Below are 6,402 nucleotides of genomic sequence, written 5' to 3' on the forward strand. Positions count from 1 at the left end.
TGGGTTATGCAACTTTAAGTAATTTTATTTAATGAAAAAAAAAATAATAGTAAGTAGAGGTAGCCCGGGCGAAGCCGGGCACCAATACTAGTCAGTTATATAATTGTTACCTTCTTTGATATCCCTATTTAAAAAAACGCGCTTTCGCGCGGGATATATACTAGTCTGCTAACAAAAGAAAACAGGATTTCTTTGCTATTAGATTTTCTTAGGTGTGACTATTTATAAGGATCAACTAACTGTCTACGGCTTTCCTTAACTTAATGACGGAGTACTTTTCTTTACTCAAACTATGATTTCCTTTTTTCTTTAGGAAATCATAATTTCTACCCAAATCAAGGTAGTGGTGATCCAAAATATTTTGGAAATAAATAATAAAAGGAAAATAGTTGTATGAATCAATTGAAAATATGCAATGAATTAAAACTTATTGGAAGTTTATTTAAGAGACACTTTTTATAAAATACGAGTATATGTTAATATTTCTTTCCTAATTTGTTGTTGTCGGTTATTATTATTACTAGATTTCTTGCCCGTGCTACTAAATAGTGTCTCATTTAACCGAAGTGTAAAAATTACTCCCTCCTAGTCTCTATTTTTTTCCCTTTGTTTGTGGACACGTGTATTAAGGCGATCAATAAATAAGAGTAAAAGAGTTGGTTGAGGTTTGGTGATAGGAGAGAGGTATGAATAATTAGGAGTTAAATAAGGAATTGTGGTGCCAAAACATTAAGAAAAGTAATAAAATATGGGTAAAAGAGTTGGGTGGGCCTGGTGATAGGAGAGATGAATGAGTAAAATAAGAGTAAAAATTTCAAAAATAAAGAAGGGGGAGAAAATCTGAATAATTCGTTTAAATAAATAGGGAAAAAAATAGTGAATATGAGCGAATATAAGTTTTTCATTCAAGGGTTGATAACATTCAAAGTCAAAAAAATCAGTATCTATCTATCTATCTATCTATCTATCTATCTATATTAATAAAGGAAGCTTTTTTCGAACGATTATAGAGAGTCCAACTTTACTGGAATACTTTCAAGCGATATTACCTTAGTAAACTACAATTGATCTCCCTTGTGACGGGTTACCATTTGTGACGGATATTTTGTGAGTTAAAATGATAACAAAATGGGTTAGTGGAGAAAGGGGACCACATGAATAGTGTTGCAGAGAGAGAAAAAGTGGGTACTTTGTGAGGTAAAATGGTATCCGTCACTCAAGAGTGACGGATATGTGCCGTCACAAACAAGAATTTGTGAGTAAACTACTCCCTAAAAGATACGTAGAAGAGTTTATGGGCGATACAAAAAGTGCATCACCAATAATTAAGATTTATTATGTTAGAAATCTAATACAACTCAAATATATACCTCCAATGCTATATATAAAAAAAAAGCCCTTGCTTGATCGTCACTCAACTTCTTTATATCATCACAAATTCTTCTTTGTGACGGCACCTATCCGTCACAAACAAGAGACGAATACCCACTTTTTCTCTCTCTGCATCACTATTCATGTGATCCCCTTTCTCCACTAACCCATTTTGTTACCATTTTATCTCACAAAATATCCGTCACAAATGGTAACCCGTCACAAGGGAGATCAATTGTTATATCATTGTTCTACGTAGTTTTTATGTTTGCTCATTAGTACGTAATTTTTATGTTTGCTCATTAGTATTGACATTAATAATTTCTTTGTTTTTCTTTCTTTGCAGGTCAATTGCATACATTCTATGGAATTCCAATCATTATTGTGTTGTTTTCATAGTCTATGTACAAATAAAGGTAACTATTAACAATAAGCAAATTTGTCGGAGATGGCATCACAAACCGAGTAACGAGGTATGCATTATGTGTTATCAACTTATCATATGCTTTAGCTTATGTTTTGGATATAAATTTGTCGGAGATGGCATCACAAACCGAGTAACGACCGTCTTACACAGTAACTACGGGCTCTTTTATTATCTGGCATATAAAAGTAGAAATTAAAAATTGATTTGATAGTAAAAAACAAAAAAAAAAATTCTAAGTGTCGGACCAACAGAGTCCAAGTTATAATACTATGTGCAAGTAAACAAGCATGAGTCTTAGTTTTAGGATATATGAGAAAATCATGCAAATCCCATGTGTTATTGTTTGACATAGTTATTTAGTTTAAAATTTAATTTCGAAAATTTGGGAAAACGGTACAAAGTACCTTATTTGAGTAATTGAAACACAACTGTTACGTATCATTTAAAATGATATTGAAAGGTCCATAAAAATCAGAGGAAAGACAAATTTAAAATCCGTGCAACGCACGGACACAAAATCTAGTTCATAATAGTACTAACATTCTATGAATGATGCTTGAACGAGAATACAAAAAAACCAATTAAACACACGAATTTCTAACAAATAATCTTAACGGTGTTGGGTTGAGAGAGAGAAAGAGAGAGAGAATTGAACCGCTTCAAGACATATTCTAACCTATCACGTTAATTACATCAAATTTTACATCCTATTTTTAATGTGGACGAGCCTGTTACATAATGTGGTTTAGTATATATGTTGATGTTCTTATAGAGCAAAAACTTTAGGAACTTGCTAAATCTCGCACACTGTTTTACTCAACACAAAAACTTCGGAGAGACGGTCTCTCAATAGCGTCATTAAGAGAGCTCTCACATGATGAGAGTGAGGGACCCACTGATTTTTTTTTCCGTATTATTTCTCTCACTAAATTAGTGAGAGACGGTTTCTCATGAGACCTACTGCTTAATCAATCCCGCGCATTATCCCTCTTTTTTCCGACTATACCCTTCATTTCCCACCCTTCTAAGAAAGACACAAGAGAGAGAAGGCCAATATACACCCCCATATCCGCCACCGACACTCTCTCCACCAGCCTCTCAACGCCGCCGACCACCCCTCCACACCCTAATCCCATTGTCGACCACTCCTTCCAATACTCGACCCGCATAAAAATAGTTTGTGCATGCCAGTGAAGATAATCAATTGGTTCATTTATGTACTTGATGCTCCATTGATTGATCTAATTGGATGAAGGAACATATGACATGGTGCAATGACATTAAAGATTAGCAATAGAAAAAGAAAATGACGATTAATGGTTGGCACACCCAATCATAAACCATTGGAGCGGTTAATCAACGACGACCGCCAAAACCCTAGATCTACTGGTGGATTCTTTTGCGGAGTGCCGGGGGAGACGTTAACAAGGTGGTCGACGACGCTGGGAGGTTGGTGCGGTGGTCAAAGGGTCCGGTTATTACGGTTATGAGTCTCTGCAGTACGCGCGCAAGGGTTGCGGTTCTCGGCGCGGTGGTGGGTCGTTGACGTCGGTGTAGGGGCAGAGAGGAGTGAGCAGCGCGACTTAAGGTGGCAGACGGTAGGGGAAGGGGTTGTTGGTTTTGGGTGTAGATGGAAATCGTTGTATACTGGATTCTTTTTTTTTATTTTTTTTCCCTCTCTCTCTCTTATTTCTCTTTAGTGAGTGAGAAATGAGAGGGGTATATTCGAAATAAAAGGCAAAAGTGCGCAGGATTGAAAAAATTAGTGCCGTGAATATATAGTAGATTAGTAGATATAGACGGATTTCCCTCTAACGTTATAACCGTGAATTACTATGACATAATTTGAGGCATCATCATCAAATTTCTACTACTCCAATCTTGGATATTAATTTGTATTAGCTTTTGTTGAAAAATTAGTGTCAATCTCTCACGCGCAACGGAAGCAACCAATCGGCAAGTAAACCATAAAAGTAAATAAATGTAAGCAATATTAAGATGAGACAATATTTAGGGTCAAACTCAGGGCAAAACCTTCCAAACCGGAAGTAAAAACCACTAGGCAAATAGACTAGAATCCACTATAATAATATAGTACCAGTACAACGTAACCGTCCCAAATTAATACTAATTCTAAACCCACAATAATATAAGATAACAACCTCTACCCTCCAGTAATATTAGTCAATGCCACTAATATCACCCCTAGAGCAACCTCCTAAATTATTGTATAAAAATATCTGTTGTACCGCCTCTCACCCTTACACCCGACTTGCTATTTTCTACCAAGCTAAGTCACCTTGTTTGATATTTATTGTGAGATGTTTTTCCAAAGGATTTACGTCCTTTAAATAGTAATGTGAAGTGACGTTATAATTTAAAATAATAAAATCACTTCATGTTACTCACGAATGAATTAAAATAATTCATATGTTTTTCACGTAATGTAAAAACAAATGAATTCACATCTTTTATTCACACCTTATGTTACATGTACATAATCCATAATTTGTTCATGTAACACTTACAAACTTAATGCCTTGCGTTGGATGTTTCACCCAACAAATCTCCCCTTCCAACATAAGAGAACATAACCGAGGAATCAACCATTGGCCTTTTGAAATCACCAGCTGCGCACCCGAGTTAGTATCTGGTCCCCACCCCTAACACAATATCAAGGCCAATGCACCATCTACAACTGAAACCGAGTCAATGACGTTACTTGACTCCGAAGAGAACCCTCTTGCTCTCCACCTTTCTATCAGCAAGTATTTTACCTTTGCGCCCGTCTATAACCTGAAAACAATCTACCTTCGCCGCCTCTTCCGCGAACGAAACACGTGCACGACTTTCCGTTTTCAGCCATCATGTGAGGTTTTTACTACATATGCATCCAGACGGTATAAACCACGACGTAACTCCCCCTTCACGAGGACCATAAAACCCTTAGTCACTTTCATTACTCCCCCATGAGCTTTATACCCATAACCCTCAGAGTCTAGTTAACTAAGTGAAATTAAATTCTGCCGCAACTTTGGAACATAGGCAACCTTATCCAAAGTGTGCACCATCCCATTTGACAATTTTATTTTTACCACCCAAACACCCATGACATTAACTGTTGAGTTATCAGCCAAACTCAACTTACTAGTCACGCCTTCTTGGAGCTCATTAAAATTATCTTTACGGGTGCAAACATGGTTGACACAACCATAATCTAATATCCATTTTTCCTTGGAAGACACGTCGTTCACATTCGTGACCGCAAATATATCATTATCATCGGTAAGGAAACAACCACTACTTCCTTCACCGGCAACCAAGTTGGTGCCGCCCTTGATTTCTTCATTCTCGCATTTGTATTCTAACGTTACATCGGCAAAATCGTCCTCACAGAACTCTAGAGCTGATACGTCTGACCGGACCCAAATTCGATCAAACCCAACCCGATAGAACCCACGAAGATTGCAAACCGAAACCAACCTGACACAACCCAATAATCACTAATCTGAACCCGAACCGAGCCGACATGTACCCGGCTTGTTATTGACCCGATTAAATTGATGACCCGATAATTATATTAAGCTTAATACTGATCAAATTGAAAGGGATATCCTGTTTAGTTTGATACCCTTGACTTCATAATTAAACCAAATAACGGTAGAAAAACTAATTTTAATGCTAAAAGTTGAAGTAATTAGATAAAATCGCTAGACCCAATAGCAACCCGACCCGACCCAAACCCAACTTGACCCGATACATCATTTGACTCAAAATGACCTATACCTGAGCTAGACCGACCCGATATTTCCCAAACCAGACTCTACTTTACCCGACTTAACCGATTGCCACCTCAACATGACCCCACTTTAACGCATGACATTTGAGCCAGTTATGGACTTTGTACAAAATGTGTCGCCCAAAAAAAAAAACATCAAATTCCATTTTCCCTAACATATGTTCTTTATTACTCCTGGCTTAGGTCATCATAAAAATTCGCTTCATTTTATTTTTCTCCTTTTTTATTCAATCTCTCGATTACTATATCAAGGAGCAACTCACACTTTAGCTATCAAAAGAACAATTCATACTTCAACGGATACTCAAACAGTTAAACTTAATGCTTCTTATATCTTAAATTCAACATTTAGAAACTCCTATTTGTAAATATAAATTGAATATACATACAAAACTTAATCATGTTTTTTAAATAAAATTATTAGAATAATAATATTTAAACCGCATACCCGTGCAATTTGTACGGATTAAAAACTAATGTAATTGAGAAATAAACCAAATTGGTGCTCAAAGTAAAGAATGTGTATCATCACCGCCATAGTTATTTATTTATACGATAAGAGAGGATGAACCTTAAAAAAAAAAAAAAAAAAAAAAAAAAAAAAAAAAAAAAAAAAACTAACAAGTGAGGGATATCGACACCAAGGACGTATTGCTGGATAATAAAGTGGAGTTCCCGTGATGGATGATCGAGAATGATAAGTTTATTGAATACTCAAACCCAACCTGACCCGATATATTATTTGACTTGAAATGACCTAACTACCTGAGCTAGACTAGCCCGATATTTTCCTAACCCGACCCTT

Source organism: Silene latifolia, chromosome 11 (assembly GCF_048544455.1).
Source record: "Silene latifolia isolate original U9 population chromosome 11, ASM4854445v1, whole genome shotgun sequence".
In the NCBI taxonomy this organism is placed as follows: domain Eukaryota; kingdom Viridiplantae; phylum Streptophyta; class Magnoliopsida; order Caryophyllales; family Caryophyllaceae; genus Silene; species Silene latifolia.